The following is an 18862-nucleotide window of genomic DNA, read 5'->3' on the forward strand; positions in this document are numbered from 1 at the left end:
GCCTGATGAGGTTGTCTCAGATCGTGGAGTACAATTTACCTCAAGATTCTGGCGAAGTTTTTGTACGGCATTAAATATCGATATTAATCTATCATCTGCCTTCCACCCTCAGTCTAATGGACAAACAGAGCGCACCAATCAGACCTTGGAACAATACCTACGATGTTATACATGTCATCTGCAGGACGATTGGTTCGATTTACTTCCTGTGGCAGAATTCTCGTACAACAACTCACAGCATGCATCAACGAAACAAACTCCATTTTTTGCAAATCTAGGTTACCACCCCAATATTCTTCCTAACTTTCCGATAGAAACCTTCATTCCTGCAGTCACCGATAGAATCCAAGCATTACAGCAAAATCTCAAGATGTTAAAAGAGACTCTGAAACTTGCTCAAGAGAAGTATAAGAAGACAGCTGATAGATTACGCAGACCTTCTCCGACCTTCCAGATAGGGGATGAAGTTTGGCTGTCTACTAAAAACTTAAAGCTCAATGTACCATCAGTAAAACTGGGACAGAAGTTTATCGGTCCTTTTAAGATAACAACACAAGTAGGCTCTGTGGCTTTCCGTCTCCAACTCCCCAGGACAATGAAGATACATCCAGTATTTCATGTTTCACTATTGAAACCAGTTGTTCCTAACCCTTTTCCAGGTCGTCTGTTGCCTCCTCCGGGTCCCATTAAAGTTGCTGGAGAAGAACACTACGTGGTTGAGAGAATCCTGGATTCTAGGATCTTCAGAAACCGTCTGCAATATTTAATACAGTGGCAGGGATACGGTCCTTCAGAAAATTCATGGGAGCCCATCAGCAACATCAATGCTCCTCGTTTGATTAGAGAATTCCACCAAAGATATCCAGACAAGCCAGGTCAAACAGCGTCCAGAGGCCGCTGTTAAAGGAGGGAGTAATGTCAGAATCTGTGTGTTAGAACCTGTGTTTCATCATCATGTGAAGATGCTGTTCCAAGGATCTCCACTGGTGGCCGCTATTCAAATGTCATTACTACTCCCACCACTGGAGGCTGCTGTTCCCTGACTCTTGCCCACAGTTAATATGGCGAGTATTGCTTCATGACCATGGCCATCTTGTTTCCTGTTGGCGGCCATCTTGTTTCCTGTTTGGCCCTATATATAGCCAGAGCATATTATAAACAATGCTTGAGTATTGTGTTTGTTCCCAGTCCTCTAGCTCTGAGGTATTCTTGCTCAGTATACCTTGGCTTCTCCTGCTTACCCGCTCCGTGTACTGACTCCTGGCTTCTCCTGCTTACCCGCTCCGTGTATCGACTCCTGGCTTCATCTGACTACCCGCCCCGTGTACCGACTCCTGGCTTCACCCGACTACCCGCTCTGTGTACCGACTCCTGGCTTCATCTGACTACCCGCTCCGTGTACCGACTCCTGGCTTCACCCAACTACCCGCTCTGTGCACCAACCTCTGGCTATCCATCGACCAAGTCTCCTACTCCGCTGTGTCTGCCGTCCTTCCTGGCTATTGGATTCCAGCTGTATCACCAGTATCGTAACACAAAGACCATTCATGTTTGGAGTTCCTTTTCATCCATGGACACTTTAATGTTTCCTAAGAAAATTGCCACAAATAAAGAATGGTATCTAAACATCTTCCAAGGGCAACTTCTCCCAACCCTCCAGGAGAAGTCACAAGGCAAAAGTGATAATTAAGTGACTTGGTGAACAAAACATCGAAATTTTGGGTTCATGGCCATCCCCAGATCTTAATCTCATTGAGAACACGTGGTCAATGTTCAATACGTGGGTGAACAAACAAAAACAAAGACATTATGATAAAGTCCAAGTACGAGATAGACAAGTATGGGTCGTCATTGGTCAGGATTTGCCCGGAATCTCATATCCAGCAAGTCAGGGTGAATTGCAGATGTCTTAAAAAATAAGGGCTGACACATGTAAATATTGAGCCTTTGCAGAAATTTGACACATTTAATAGTAAAAGATTAAAAACTGTTATAACTTACCTTATATATACATATAGGGTGTCCCAAAAAAATGCATACACATTTTAGCAGCTGATAACTCAATTATTTATTCTTTCTTTACAGACTTAACCCATTAAACCGAGTGATGGCATACATGCGATAACAAGACAATAGAATGATATTTGTAAATTCTTTTACATGTTGAAAATTATTCGAATTATAATAAACCCCAAATTTACAATTATTTAAGGTGTGTATACATCTTTTTGGGACACCCTGTATATACACTTCAAAAGTCCTATCTCTATGTCTTAATGGTGGCTTTATCTAGGACTGCAACCAACTGTACTTTATCGTCTTAAGTACAAAAACTGTTTAAAACTTCATAAACTAAATAAATTTAATTTAAAATTTATATAAATGTATCCACATTTATGAACAAAAGAATAAAACATCTGATCTTTAGAAGACTTACTTGTTGCTGTAAGAGCTGAGAAGCAAATCAGAAATCCAAAAAGAGACCTCATGATAAAATCCAAAGAGAGCAGAGACTGCTCAGCTCCTAGAATGTGTCTGATATGATGACGAACTTGGTTGGGGATATTTAATTATAAGTTTACTAGGGGGCGGAACACATTATCATTTATCATCCATGCCAACAAAATTTTGACAACTTTTGAACAAGGAAGTAAAATTGTAGACTGGCGAGAAACCCCTGACCGTCATACCTTTAAAATAGTAATGATTTACATTCAGTATAAGTTACATTCTGCCCTCAGTTACTTGGTATGTGGTTTGCATGCATTCCACAGCCTCCATATATACTGTGATATCTAGTAAAACTAGTTCCCCAGATTCTGCTGGCCCTGCAGGCCAAGTTACTTTCATATTAAGAAATCGTAATAAATGGGCTGTCTAGGAATGAAAAAGTAAAATCAATAAACTGCAGGTTATTTAATAAGACCAATTTTTTTTTTTTTTTTTAACTCTGCTGGTCCAACATGTTCAGTGGTCCCTGCTGGCCTCTGAATCCTCACCTGCATTGATATCATGCAGTCCATGTGCATTTGACCACTGCAGCCACTTACCTCAGTGCATATATGGCACATGACTTTCAAAGCCATTGATTAACTGCAGCAGTCATGTCCACATAGAAGGATCATCATAGTTGCTGTGGATAGGAATCAGATCACGAAGTAGCAACAGAACAGCTTATCTGTATGAAGTCCGGGCATTGAATCCTCACAGACCAATGACTAGTGGATAATATGGGCAGGACATCCAGTTTAAGTGAAAGAAAAAAAGAAAAAAACAGTGGACGGCACAGCTTTTACTTTCCCAATGAAACTTCTGAATTAGACGGAAATTAACCATACAGCTTATATCCTTGGAGTGTAGATTTTCGTTTAAAGAGCAAAGACAGAATGATGGAGGTGCACAACTACCCAGAAAAAAAGCATACGGCATCAATCTATAAGAAAGTAGAAGTGGGTGGGCACTCACCAATCATTCTCCAAAGGACGACATTTGTCTTCTCTTTTCCTTAAAACATATCCTTTATTAGGTACATAAATAAAAGAAATCCAGAGGGAGGGAGTAATAGCACTATTGGCAAAAAGAGGCAACAGCCGTTTCGCGTTCAAAGTCACGCTTCTTCAATCCTAAAAGAGCCTTCTCCATTTGCTCTTTAGGGCATGTTGGAACGCCCTGCGTAAAACATAATCAGGATACCCTCTTGCACGAAATCTAAGTCGCAAATCATCAGCTTGTTTCCTAAATTCAGTCGTGGTCGTGAAATTCCGTCGAAGTCGCATATATTGCCCCTTCGGGATGCCTTTTTTCAAGGACAGGGGATGGTGACTCTCCCAACGCAATAAAGAGTTGGTAGCTGTGGGTTTGCGATACAACGTAGTGTGTAGTTCACCACCCCCTGCCCTCAAAATATCAAGGTCCAAAAATGGGAGGGACCCAGATTCAACCTCAAAGGTAAAAACAATCCAATGTTATTGGTGTTGAGAGATGCTACAAATTTCTCAAATTCCACTCTGGATCCCTCCCAGATGACCATAATGTCATCTATGTAACGGGCCCAAATCTGGACCCGCTCCATAGAGAAGAATTCTCCCTCACCAGTACCCAGCGAGCGCTCCCACCAACCCAGGAACAAGTTGGCGTAGGCCGGTGCACAGGGGCTGCCCATTGCGCAGCCCCTGAGTTGGTGGAAGACCTGCCGGTTGAACAAAAAATGGTTCCTGGTGAGGGAGAATTCTAAGATCTCTGAAGAAAGGACCTAACAGCTGTAAGGCCATGATTGTGAGGAATTGACAAGTGGAGGCTAACAAACAGTTTATCATCCACATGCAAGTCCTCCAGTCTTTTGAAGAGGTCCATTGAATCCCTTACGTATGAGGGAAGGGAACAAACAAATGGGGAGAGTATCTTATCAATATAGATCCCAATGTTTTGGCAGAGAGACCCCACCCCCAAAACGATCGGTATACCTTTTAAAGGGGTAGTCCCTATGTGGAGCTTAGGTAAGGAGTAAAACATTGCAGTTCATGGATGACTGGGTAAAAGGAATGCGTATTCCTCCTTACTAATTAATTTAGCCGTTAAGGCGTCCGACAATATATTCTTAAGTTCATGCCATTACTTGTTAGTCAGATCATGATCCAATATTTCACAGCAAGTCCTATCAGATAGCAATTTTTCACACATATTTTTATAAGCATCTGAATCCATCACAACAACGTTACCTCCTTTATCAGAAGATTTAACAACCCGAGACCGATCTGTTTCAAGGGTGGACAAGGCAGCAAGTTGTTCATGTGTACAATTAAGGCATGCAGGGTGGTTGGGTATATTATCTAAATCATGTAACACTAGATCCATAAAAATATCCAAACAAGAGACATCACCAACAGGTGGAGTGTTTGTACTTTTATTCTTAAGATCTGTGAAGGGGCCTATACCAGAGATTTTTGGTGGATCATCAGATAATCCATATAGTAACCGTACATCAGACAACATGTCTGAAGAAATCCCCAAGTCGGAACATTCACGTCTTTCTTTAAGTTAAAAATGTTTTTGCCACCTCAGTTTGCGAATGAACAAATGTATGTCTTTAGTCCAACTGAACAAATTAAATTTGTTCGTTGGAACAAAGGAGAGTCCCTTTTGAAGGACAGATTCCTCAGCAGGGGTAAGGGGCTTGGAAGATAAATTGACTACTTGTGCTTCCACTATCGATTTTTGTTGAAGTAACGATTTTGCAATGGTAAGATGTGGTTCCCTCTAAAAAAAAAATCATGATTAGGTTGTACTGAAAGGGCTGAACCACGACACCCCCCCCAACACCACCTCCCCTCTGTTTTTTTCGTCCCCTGCTCTTATTTCTCGTAGAGGAATCAGAGTCCGAGATTTCTGCTTCAGAAGATGATATATCTGTTTCAGGGATATTACATTGACCCCTTCCCAACATCCGCCATACCAGTATGACAGGTGTTTAACTATGGCAGCCATCATAGCCGCCTGGTGTCTGCTGTTTTATACAGAAGACACCATACGCTAATGCCCACAGTTGGTGTCCACACCGATCGCAGGCATGAACCCTTCTGGTGCCTCGGTCAAAGCTAATCGAGGCGCCATTTTCCCAACGGCATGTGGGCGCCGCCATTTTGCCGGTGAGCGTGGTCACCGGGAGCAAGCTCCGGGGCCGACGTCACATTGGCATGACAGCCAGGAGCCTTGTAAAGGCTCCCTGGCCAGTCTGCAATGATTTTCTTTTGCAGGCTACTCTACTGTATGTAGCCTGCAAAAGAAATAATGATTTTTTGAAAAGTATTGCAATGCATTAGTGATCAAACCCCCTGGGGTTCAAGACACCTAGGGGATCTAATAAATGCAAAAAAATCACCCAGTTTCCCTAGAACACATATAAAAATACTTAAATACTGTGAAACACATACACATTAGGCCTCCCTGTGTCTGAAAACTCCCGCTCTACAAATCTATTTTTCCCATATGGTAAACGCTGTAGAGGGAAAAAAAGTCAAAAGTGGCAAACCGCCATTTTTTCACAGATTTGCCTCTGATAAAAATTTGAATAAAAAGTTATCAAAGCAATACCAATTTCCCAAAACGGTAGAACTAAAAAGTACACCCAGCCCTGCAAAAATACGCCCTATACATCCTCGTACGTGGAAGTATAAAAAAAAGTTACAGGTGTCAGAAAATGGTGACTTTTAGAAAAAAAAATTGGCACAGTTTTGGATTTTTGTTAAGGCGATAAAATGTAAATAAAACCATATATATTTGGTATCCCCTGCAATCGTACCGAAACATAGAATACAGGTGACATGTCATTTTGGCTGCACAGTGAACACTGTAAAAATGAATTCCGTAACAAAATCGCACAAATGCACTTTTTCTTCAAATCCACCAAATTCTGAATTTTTTTTCCAGCTTCCCAGTACATGGAACAGAATAATTAATGGCAGCATCATGAAGAAAAACTTGTCCTCCGCAAACATTGAGACCTCGTATGGCTCTGAGAGTGGAAAAAAAGTTATGGGATTTGGAGGGGGGAGTCAAAAATGAAAAATGAAAATTGAAAAATGCCCGTGGCGGGAAGGGGTTAAAAGCAAAACAATCACATACTGGGATAGGTATTAGAGATGAGCGAACACTGTACGGATCAGCCGTTCCGAACAGCACGCTCCCATAGAAATGAATGGAAGCACCTGGCACGTACACTTTGCCGGCGGCCGGTCGGCGTGCCAGGTGCTTCCATTCATTTCTATGGGAGCGTGCTGTTCGGATCGGCTGATCCGAACAGTGTTCGCTCATCTCTAATAGGTATCCCTTTCTCAAGTGCATAGGGGGAGTAAATAAAAATACAAACACACACATACAAATAAATATACACACATACGCATACATAGAAACGCAAAAATATCCAGTAAAACTTAAAATACTTCATTTATTAAAATATCACGTGAGGGCGGGTTCACACCTGCATCCAGTCTCCAATTTCAGGTTTCCGTCTTCTGCCCGTGAAACTGGACAGGAGACGGAAACCGGTAGTCCGTTTTCAAACCCATTCATTTGAATGGGTTTGCAAAGTGTCCGCCCGTGAGCGTCTTCTGCCTCTCCGCGGCAAAACAGTTTTTTTTTTTTTTTTTTTTAACCAGGCGCAAAGTCGGACATGCAGGACATTGTATCCGGTTAAAAAAAAAAACGGTTTCGCCGCAAAGAGGCAGAAGGCGCTCACGGGCGGACACTGACTGCCGGGTTTCCGTCTCCTGTCGGCAGAAGACGGAAACCCACAAAGCGTAGACCGGGCGCGGGTGTGAACCCGCCCTAAAACAACATCATACAAAACACCCATTACAAAAACCAATGCTATATGACCAAACACAGCTATTGGCTTTGAGGTGAAATACCATTAGACTTCCCACATAGGTATCTATAGTTAATCATCTGATGGCTAATGGCTAAGCAATCAATTATGTGAGATAAATTACCAGCATTTTTACACTCTAAAAGGATTAAAAAAAAAAAAAAAAATCCTTTTTCAGATGAAGAGTGTAATCCTCTGTGTAATCCTCTGTGTAATCCTGATGTATTGATGGGATAGTAAAGGAGAAAGCCATGTGTTACCAGTGTCAGGCGGACTCCAGATGGATGTGAGTGTGAGGAGAATTCCTGTCACAGCGATCTCCTTTTCATCTGACTGACTCTCCTCAAGGGAAGGGAGATTTCCCGCGTAGAAAGCTGCGCATGTGCACTGGAGACTCCATCGGCGCGTGCATCTAGTCTGCCTGAGTCTGCGCGGGCCGGTCTCTCCCTGCAGGCTCTGAGTCAGACGCTAATAGGACGGACAGAGCGGCGGTGTCTGGTGACTGAGGTAAGTTAGCGCTTGTGGTGATAGTGAGGCCGGGGCTGCCGGTGTATGAAGGAGGAGATTACACAGGGGATGGTGTGTCAGTGGGATTGGTGTAATGTGGGGAGATTATAGAAGTCTCTATTGTGTGAGATTACATAAAGGATTCCCACAGGAGCTCAGAGAGAAAGGTGGGTGAGGAATAACTGAGGTGACAGCCATGACAGCGGCCATGTCAGTCTAATAGTCCTGTCAGGGGGATTCTCAGTGAGGATTAGAGGGCTCAGATGGTGATACTATTCCCAATAATCAAACACAGGAATATCCTATTATAGGTATAAAATAATAATAGTGACATGTAAGCGTTTCACCTTATAGAGAGAACTATTCATATACATGTGACATCTCTGAGAGGAAATTCCATACATTAATATAAATTGTGTGTATTCCATCATAAAATGAAAATCTTAGGGCCCGGGCACAGAGGAGGCGGATTATGGTGCGTAATCCACATCATAATCCGCCCCCTCAAAATGGTGGTCTGTGGAGACCGCTAGCGTTCTTTTTTCCGCTAGCGGTGTGTTAACCGTTGGTGGAAAAAAGAAGCGAGCTGCCCTTTCTTCAGGCGGATTCTGCGGCTGTACGCCTGGCGGCAGCAACCTCCGGAGTCGGCCCATTCATTTGAGCCGACTTCGGAGGTGGAAGCCGCGACCATGACAGTCGTGGCAGGCGGGTTTTGACCTGAGAGTACACATGGTTCCCCGCATCACTCTCGCTGCCATAATCTGCCCCACCACCCCTGTGTGAATTTAGTCTAAGGCTTCGTTCACACAATGTTTTTTCACTGAATCTGCCTCAAAATCCTGACCAAAAAAAAAACGCCTCACCATACAGTCCTATGTTTTTTTTCTGCTAGCAGATTTTCCACCAGCAGAAAAAAATCCGCTAGCGGAAAAAAAGGATGAACATGTCCATTCTTCAGGTGGATTCCGCCTCAGGAAATCAATACAAGTCAATGGGAGGTGGAAAAACCGCTAGCAAAATCCTCCTCAAAAAACGCCAGGCAGGGGCCACACGGTGGTTCAGTGGTTAGCACTGCAGCCTTGCAGCACTGGAGTCCTGGTGTTCAAATCCCACCAAGGGCATAAAACCATCTGCAAGGAGTTTATGTTCTCCCCGTGTTTGCATGGATTTCCATCCCATATTCCAAAAAAACATACTGATAGGGAAAAATGTACATTGTGAGCTCTATGTGGGGCTCACAATCTACATTAAAAAAAAAAAAAAAAAAAAACGCCAGGCAGATTTTCCACCTCCCATTGACTTGCACTGACTTTTTTTTTCAGGTGGAAACGCCTGAAAAATGCTTCAAAAAATGCCTCATGAATTTTCCTGAAGCGGATTTTTCCTAACCAAAAAACTCTGTGTGAACGCAGTCTTATAGTCATATGATATCCCGATGAGTGTATATAACAATATATAAGTTTAAAACGTTTGAAATATAAAATACAAAAAACTTGCAAGTCTTCAGTAGGTGATACTGATATTTAAAAAGTTTAACACACATTGTAGTGTCCCCATCAATTAATTCTTGCTTTTAATGCTAAAAAAAAGCTAAATGAATTGTATATCATAGAGGATGATATTAAATTTATTCAGGGCTTGTTTATTTCTTCAAACGCTTCATTTAGAGCAGCCGGATTTAGAGTGTCCGTTTTGTAGATCCAGTACATTTCTCTTTGGCTGAGGGCGCGTTTGCAGGAATGTGGTCAATGGGGGTCACCATAAAACCTTCAAAGGTGCAATTGTGGTAACATGAGGCGTCTCTAGACACTATATTTCATATATCCATTTGTATCATTTGAAAAATGTTTGTGCTCTCTGAGAGACATAATGGTCCATATATTCCATGGTCCAGAGGCAGTGTCTTGCACCTCCAAGTGAAGTCCGGTGAAGTGGTAAGCTCCAGTCTCTTCAAGTATTTGTTTATAGGATACCAATATATAGGAGGCCACACGGACATTCAAGTAGATAGATTACATAGGAAGTGGAGCAATCAGACGGGACTGCGGCGCCTAGATTGCACAGGTGCCACGGATGCCGCCATTTTTCACCTCCTGAACATCATTGGAGGGTGGTGACCGGTTGCTATAACAGCCAGGAGCCTATTGAAGGCTCCCAGGCTTGTAGTTGCAATATATCTATTACACGCAGCGCCTAATAGAAGTGATGACCTAAAAGCTGCCAGCGTTATTGTAGATATAATTGACATGCTGCGATTTCCAAAATCCCATCCTCTTTGCAGTTACTGTAAAACGCCATGATTTTTCCCACAGAATTTCTTCCGTGGGCAAATCACGGTGTTTACGGCCCATGGGAACCCGGACTAAAGCTCAGAGTAAGTAAAGGTGCGTTTTAAGTGAACCTTTATCTGCTCTTCTGATTTTGATGCAGTTGGAATTTTTTCTCTCTTGTTCCTAAACATTGGTACTTTTATGTTCAGTACACACTATACATAATACGCTCTCTGGGGTCGCTTAATAAGCATAATTTATGCTGAAGACAATAAAAATGATTACTCAGGAATGGTGGGGAAGGGAGAAAAAATTCCAACTGTGCTGGAATCGGTTGAGTGGTGTCTATGTAAAGTATAGGGTTTGGTGGAGGTAGTGGAAGATTCACTTTAAACAACATAACTCTCCCTCTTCACTTGCACTTGCATTTTCTGTACATGATCAATTGAATGTCTACTACAAGATGGCTTCTACTCTACATGTGCTCTTTGTTTCCTTCTATTTTGTCAGTCCGCTGTTGCCTGTTCTGGAAACACTTTAATTTCGACTGGTACTAGGACATTGCTTATGTAGCCATATGTAATATCCTTCTGCTATCAGGAATCAGAACATAATAGGCTGAGTGTTTGGGGCAACTCCTTTTCCTCCAGTAGCTCCTATGATTGGGGGGCTTCACTCTGGGGGGTGACTTATGGTTTATTTTCCCTTGTAAGTTCTAAGTTTGTGCTGCACCCTGGTAGACGCTCAGATTGCTTCTACATTCACTTCCTGCTGCAGCCAGCTTTGTTCTAATGCAATTTTTGTTTTCCCATTTTACAATTTTATTTTTTTTTGGTGATGTAGCCATTTGAGGGCTGTTTTTTCTGTGGGATGAGGCCTCGTTCACATCTGCGTCAATAATCCGTTTGGGGAAGTCTGCATGGGGACACCCCCCCCCCCCCTTCCTCGAGCAGACTACCGAATGAATTGGCAAGCCATGTGTAATGAAAGCACATGGACCCCATAGACTATAATGGGGTCCGTGTGCTTTCGACATAGTCTCTGCACGGAACATGCGGACAGAAATTAGTTCACAATCTACTTTCCTGTGCACATAACTCGTGCGGAGATCTCATGGCAAGTACACGGATCCCATTATTGTCTATGGGGTCCATGTGCTTTCACTACAAACCGCTTGCCAATGCGTTTGGTAATCCGTTTGGGGGGGTCCCCATGCTGATTGCCGATGCAGATGTGAATGAGGCCTGAGATGCATTTTTTAATGACTCTATTCCATCGGAAAAATTTTAACACTTTTTTTTGGTGGATCATAAAAAACCCTATTAATTCTGTCATTGTGTTTTACCTTTTAAATGTTTTACCATGCAGCATAGAGCATAAGTAACATGTCACTTCCATTGTGTGGTTTGGTATGAGTATGACAATACCCAAATTAGGCTGAAGCCTCAGATTGCGGAAACTCAGCTTTTTTTTGTTGTTGCAGATTTTGCTGCGGTTTTTTGAGTCAAAGCCAGGAGTGGATTTGGCAGAAGGTAGAAGTATAAGAGCTTCCTATATATTTCCCATTCCTTTTGTAGCCATTCTTGTCTTTGACTTGAAAAACTGGAGCAAAATCTAGGTCAACACGGTGGCTTAGTGGTTAGCACTGCAGCCTTGAAGGACTGGAGTCCTGGGTTCGACTCCCGCCAGGAACAAAATCTGCAAGGAATTTGTATATTCTCCTCGTGTTTGCATGGATTTCCTCCCATTCTACAAAGACATACTGATAGGAAAAAAAAAATTGTACATTGTGATCCCTATATGGGGCTCACAATCTACAATAATAAAAAAAGAAAAAGCTGCATTTCTGCAACATGGGGATTCCGCCTTAGGCTGGGGTCCCACGGGTTAGCCTTTGAAGAGGCATATGCTAACTCCCTCCCATCTTGTCAGGATCAGCCAGGTTTTGGGGGTTCCTAGCAGCCTGGGGTCACTGGCCAGACCTTGGCCTGCAGAAAATGTGATGGGGGTCATTATTATTGCACAACCCCTTGGATTCCATGATCATGTTTGACTACAGCATCTAAGGGGTTAACGGAGTGACTATTCCTGGCCCTCAGCTGTGTAACACAGCCGGGTTCTGGAACTAATAACAAAGGCACAGCTCTTGTTCCCACGGCCTTGCAGCGCCATACTATTAAGGCACTGAGCCTTAATTATACGCTCAGAATGACATAATAGTACGACACTGAGTGGGAAGGGGTTAAAGGGGTTCTCTCAGAATTGGGCAAAAAAAAAAAAGTTTTGCACATGCCTTTTTAGTCTATGGGGCATTGTCAAAACAAAATGGGCACTAGAGATGGGCAAACTGATTTGTTCTGAGCCTGGTTTCACCCAAATATTCCAAATTCTTTGGCTTTTAATGACGAACTAAAGTGACCACCACAACAATGAACTGAGCAATGAAAATACAGAAGACAATTGTATGTGTGAGTCACTATGACGTTCTGGTGACACATGACATGAACTGACAATCTCTCAATCAATAGTCAGTGGCAGTTGGACACCTTACAATGCTGATGTCAGAAACAGTATATGAGATGTTGTATGTAGGAACACGAGATATGCAAGTAGCGGATGGATGTTATTCATCACTGCATAATAATAATAATAATAATAATACATTATATTATATATATTTTATTATAATACATTTTTATTTATATAGCACCAACATACACTGAACAAAGAAATGGTCACTTCACACAATGGGACTGAGGGCCCTGTTTGCAAGAGCTTACAATCTATGAGGTAGAGGGGGTGACACAAGAGGTAGCAGGGGCGGCATTGCTTATACAGTGGACAGACAATTATGTAATAGAGGTGACTGTTATTACACAAACATAAAACTTTATGAGCCGTCACTAGTGGTGTCCTTTAACATGTGGATGGAGCTTGGACCTATAAAGTTAGCCTGAAATGGCCTCATATGATGTGGGAGCGGGAACAGAGGAGGGTTAAATTTTAGGGATTCTAATTACGGTACGGAAGGGTTTACACTAGGAATTGTGATAGGCCTGTCTGATAAGATGTGTCTTTAGTTTGTGCTTGAAGCTGCAGAAATTGGGAGTTAATCTGATTGTCCGGGATAGAGCATTCCAGAGAAGTGGTGCAGCTCGGGAGAAGTCTTGTATATGAGCGTGGGAGGTTCTGATAATAGAGGATGTAAGTGTTAGGTCATTGAGTGAACGGAGAACACGGGTTGGGCAGTAAACAGAGATTAGGGAGGAAATGTAGCGAGGTGCGGCATTATGGAGAGCCTTGTGGAGGAGGGGGATAAGTATATATTGTATTCTGTAATGAATAGGAAACCACTGTAGTGACTGGCACAGACCAGAGGCATCGCTGCTGATTTTAAATTAAAAAAAAAATCAAAGTTGAGGTCCTCGGAATGCCACGCAATAATTGTAAGGCTGACAAACCCTTTACTACTTATAGCACAAATCATAACATAGGGGTGCTGTCATTCTGTCCTCCCAGCCACATACCCTTCCGCTATTTGCCTTGATACACCTATACCTTTCCATTAAAAGTGATGGAAATACATGTGTAACCCACAAATAGTGGTAAATGTATATGACTGGGAGCAGAGTGAGGTAACACCTGTAGAGCAGTGACACACTATGTACCTAGATGCTGCATGTAGTCACCAGCCGTCGGTAACTTCACTCTTCTGTAAGTGAAACGCAGATTAATTTCACCCACTTTTAATTCCTGACTGTGCGGTAATAGTAAAACCACAGCCAAGAATTAATGAGTGTCACACTTTCTCCAAAGTGACAGCACAGGTGCAAGGGGACTGGATTTTGCTATAGTTGCACAGTTGGGCACAGTTATAGTTGGGTACACAGTGTGTCACCACCCAAAAAGAATTACCCTAAGGTGTTGCAAAAACGCAGCTTTTTTTTTTTTTTTTGCTTGCAGATTTTGCTACGTTTTATTTTTTTCAGTCAAAGCCAAGAGTGACTACTAAAGGAATAGGAAATATATAGGAATCTCTTGTACTTCTATTTTCTGCTCAATCCAATCCTGTCTTAGGCTCCAAAAACCACAGCAAAATCTGCAATAAAAACAAACAAACTGTGTTTATGTAACGTGGGGCCTCAGTCTAAGGTCGGGCCCCGTGTTGTAGGAATGCAGCTTTTTTATTGCAGAATTTGCTGTGTTTTTCTGAGCCAAGCCAGGATTGGATTGAGCAGAAGGGAGAAGTATAAGAAGCTTCCAATATATTTTCTATTCCTTTTGTAGCCATTCTTGGCTTAAAAAAAAAAAATAAACACAGCAAAATCTGCAACAAAACACTGCGTTTCCACAATGTGGGGCCTCAGCCTCCTGCACACAAATGGCACGGATGTGTTTTTCACTGACCTGTACATTAAAAATGAATCGACAGGGCCACAAATGCAGACAGATATAGGTATGTATAGGACAGATATAGGACCTGCTCCATAATTTTCAGCTCTTCAATTTGGCCCAGACACACAGCCACAAAAAGAATGGCTGTATATGCGGGTCCATAGAAATGTATAGGTCTGTACTTTTATCCACAGTTGTGGATAAAAAGTCTGGTCATGTGCATGACAGTTTAGAAACTCAATGTGCCTCATAGTAATAGCAGTTAACCCCATCATGTCCCTCACATTAACCCCTGTGTGCCTCACATAACAGTTACTGATTAGAGATGAGCGAACAGTGAAATATTCGTTTCGAATAGCCCCTCAATATTCGACTATTCGAACGAATATCGAACCCCATTATAGTCTATGGGGAAAAAACGTTTGTCTCAGGGGAAACCCAAATTCGACTCAAGAGGGTCACCAAGTCCACTATGACACCTCTGCAAATGATGCCAACACCTCTGCAATGCAACTGGGACAGCAGGGGAAGCATGCCTGGGGGCATCTAACAAGCCCAAGTCACTGTTTTACCCCAACATCACAGCCTAACAACTACACACTTTCCACACTCAAAAAAACAATATGAAAGTGGAAATATACCTGGAAACCTTCTTTCCTCCCCAATTGTATGGACAGAAACCCAAATTTTAAGCTAAAGAAACATTATCAAGCACCCCTTTAAATCACATTGCCCATGACAACCACAGATGGAATAGACAATGGGAAATCCAACAGTACCCACCCTCAACTGTCATTGTGGATGTGTGTGTGTGTGTGTGTGTGTGTATGTGTGTGTGATGTGGTAAGACCTTCCAAAATTCACTTTTCTGGCCCTTAACGTGAGCCCTTCCAAATTAAGTTATAGGCCCTTAAACTGAGCTCCCAGCAGAGATTGAGGCCCTTCAGGTGACTTCAGCCTTTCACCAGCAGAGTTTTTTTGCCCTTTGGGTGAGTTGAGCCTTGCACCAGCAGAGTGTTAGCACCTTTAAAATTGTTAGCCCCTAAAACGGTGGTTCCAGAACCATCACTTTCATTGTGTTGCATTGATGCAGTGGATTGGAGTGAGGACCCAGACGTTGAGCTTCATTGTGATTGCAAAATTGATAACATTTTGGCATCAAGTCCTGGGGGTAACTTTTTATTTAGAGGGCTGCAAAGGTGGAGTATTGGATGTAACCACTACTACCGGTAATGGTCCTCTAAAATGGGACTCTACATTACCTCTACAGGGTTCTGATCAGGTGTTAATAGTCCAAACAACATGCTCCAGTACTTTAGCTGTAGATCAGAAACCACTTTCCCTTCCGACACCAGATTTAACCAAGCTTCATCATCCTGCTGAGATGGAGCCACTAAAGGAAACCTTGCCTTCAAAGGTATGTCCTGTAGCTGTGACTGAGCCAAATCTAAACAGAGTCCTTGGGAACTGAACAAAAGTCTCCAGCAGTGTTTTTGGCCCTTCAGGTTAGTTGAGCCTTGTAGTAGCAGTGTTTTATTTTTTTTGGCCCTTGGGGTGACCCCTAAAAAATTAGATTGAAGGCCCTTAGGGATGAGCCCTAAAAAATTGCATTGCAGGCCCTTAGGGAGTATCCATGAAACATTAATGAAGCTTTTTAAGAATTACATTAGGGTGATGGGGTTGGAGGAGGAGGAGGATGATGAGTGAATTGGGTGCTGGCAGCCCCTCTCCAGTACCTGGACTGTGGACTGGATACCCAGCTGGATATCCACATCCTCAACTGTGGGAGGGGATACGAATTTTTACTGCGTTTGCTGCGTGTTATTCGATTGGAATCGAATATATCGAACAGCCTGATATTCGATCGAATACCAATTTGATCGAACGCTGTTCGCTCATCTCTATTACTGATATGTGAGACATATGGAGGTAATTAAATATCTTCATTATATAGGTCCTTTATTAGTACCCCCATGTGTCTCATGTATAAACGACAGAAGCTCCACACGTGTAGCAGCAGAGTCCAGGCAGCATCCTTGTGCTGTATAGTGAGAGCTCCGCCTCCTGGTCTTTCCTCACCCCCTCTCATTGTTGGGCAGAGAGGACAGCCAGAGAAGGGGGAGTGTCCTTTACCTCAGCTCTATCAGAGAACTGAATGGACGCTCAGTCTTCATTTAATACATGAAGGTACAGTGCAGGCTGCCGTGCCAGCAAAATATGCCACGCGTGCCACCCTTGGTTGCCGACCCCTGGTCTAGACTGATAGATGAGCCTAGCCGCTGTATTCAGAACAGATTGTAGATTGGAGAGTTTAGTAAGCGGAAGACCGATTAAGTAAGGAGTTACAGTAGTCAAGGCGAAAATGAATTAGAGAGACAATAAGTGTTTTTAGTGTATCTCATGTAAGGAAAGGGCGTATTCTGGAGATGTTTTTGAGTTGGAGGTGACATGAGCGTGCGAGTGATGGTGCAAGTAGCGGATGGATTTGTTACTCATCACTGCATAATCCAATTCTATTACTCCATTTTATTAGGCAACACACAACACTAAATTCAGCAAAGCTTGCCATGCAGATAGGAGTAGGAGAAATAGTTCACTTGGTGAACTACAGCAGTTTAACGCTGGGTTCACGCCAGCGTCTGGACTCCGTTCTCAGGTTTCTGTCTTGTGCATGCAGAAGACGGAAACCTGTCATGCCGAGTCCGACCGTGAGCGCCGGTGAGCGTTTTATGCTCTCTGCGGCGAAACCATTTTTTTTTTTAAACCGGACATAGAGTACTGCATGTCTGACTCTGTGCCCGGTTTAAAAAAAAATGCTTTTGCCGCGGAGAGCATAAAACGCTCACCGGCGCTCATGGCCGGACACTTCAAACCCACTCAAATGAAAGGGTTTGAAAAGATGCCGGCAGGTTTCCGTCTCCTGCCCAGTTTTGTGCAGGAAACGGAAACCTGCAGAACGGACAACCGGGCGCAGATGTGAATGAGCCCTAATCTGTGACTGTTCAGAGTGTTTTACATTATTTTTACTAAAAAAGTCAGTCCTGTAAGTGATAAATGACCAGCGTGTGATACAATATACTATTTCATGCCACACTGTTAAATCATATTGCAATAGCTACCACCACTCACCCAGACAAGTTTTGTGGCCTGGTCCATTACATTCTGCTATATATAATTTTTTATTTCGCATCTGCTCCCATGCAGGGATCATGTCTGATAACTTTTTATTTTGAATTGCCAATTCTTCATAACTTTTCAGCTAGGCTCACAGGCACAAATTAGCTTCTCAAATAACAAGGCTATAGCACTTACAAGTTATCAAAACAGGCTATTTTTTGCAATATAACTGCCATGGAACAAAAAACTAACAAGCACCTTTCCAATAAAAAGCTTAAACTGATTGTATAAAATAAGATCCTTTAAGTGTGTTACAGCAGCATAGATAGTAGAAAATACAAAAGGTCGGGTCCACACGGTGGCTCAGTGGTTAGCACTGCAGCCTTGCAGCGCTGGAGTCCTGGTGTTCAAATCCCACCAAGGGCAAAAAACCATCTGCAAAGAGTTTGTATGTTCTCTCCGTGTTTGCATGGATTTCCATCCCATATTCCAAAAAAAAAAAGACATACTGATAGGGAAAAATGTACATTGTGATCCCTATATGGGGCTCACAATCTACATTTAAAAAAAAAAAAAAAATACAAAAGGTCCACGGTAGAGGAGCTTTCACATAACTTTGGCTGTATTAGTCTTAGAGTAGTGTTACATTAGATAGGTTCCTAGGAGCCCTAAGAGTATTCTACACTGTTTTATAGATGGGTTCCTAGGAGTCCTAAGAGTATTCTACACTATGTTTTATAGATAGGTTCCTAGGAGTCCTAAGATTATTCTACACTATGTTTTATAGACAGGTTCCTAGGAGCCCTAAGTGTATTCTACACTATGTTTTATAGACAGGTTCCTAGGAGCCCTAAGTGTATTCTACACTATGTTTTATAGATAGGTTCCTAGGAGTCCTAAGAGTATTCTACACTATGTATTATAGATAGGTTCCCTGCTGCTGGAGGGGGCAAGGCTGTGTTGGGGCAGAGTTGGAACCTATCATAATTACATTATAGAACAGGTTTTACACAGAATCACGGGTAGCCATTTTATTTTTACAATCATGCTCCTTACAGCAGACATCTATCTGGTCAAGTGACCTGACATGTTTGTTTTTTGCTGCCCAATTTTCTGAGAATCTCTATTAACTTTTAGAAGAAAAATTTCATCAGTAGAAGACACACTATGGTTGGAGTCAGGACAACCTTATGGATACTTTGAGTTCCTC

The sequence above is a fragment of the Leptodactylus fuscus genome, chromosome 6 (genome assembly GCF_031893055.1).
Source record: "Leptodactylus fuscus isolate aLepFus1 chromosome 6, aLepFus1.hap2, whole genome shotgun sequence".
Taxonomy (NCBI): domain Eukaryota; kingdom Metazoa; phylum Chordata; class Amphibia; order Anura; family Leptodactylidae; genus Leptodactylus; species Leptodactylus fuscus.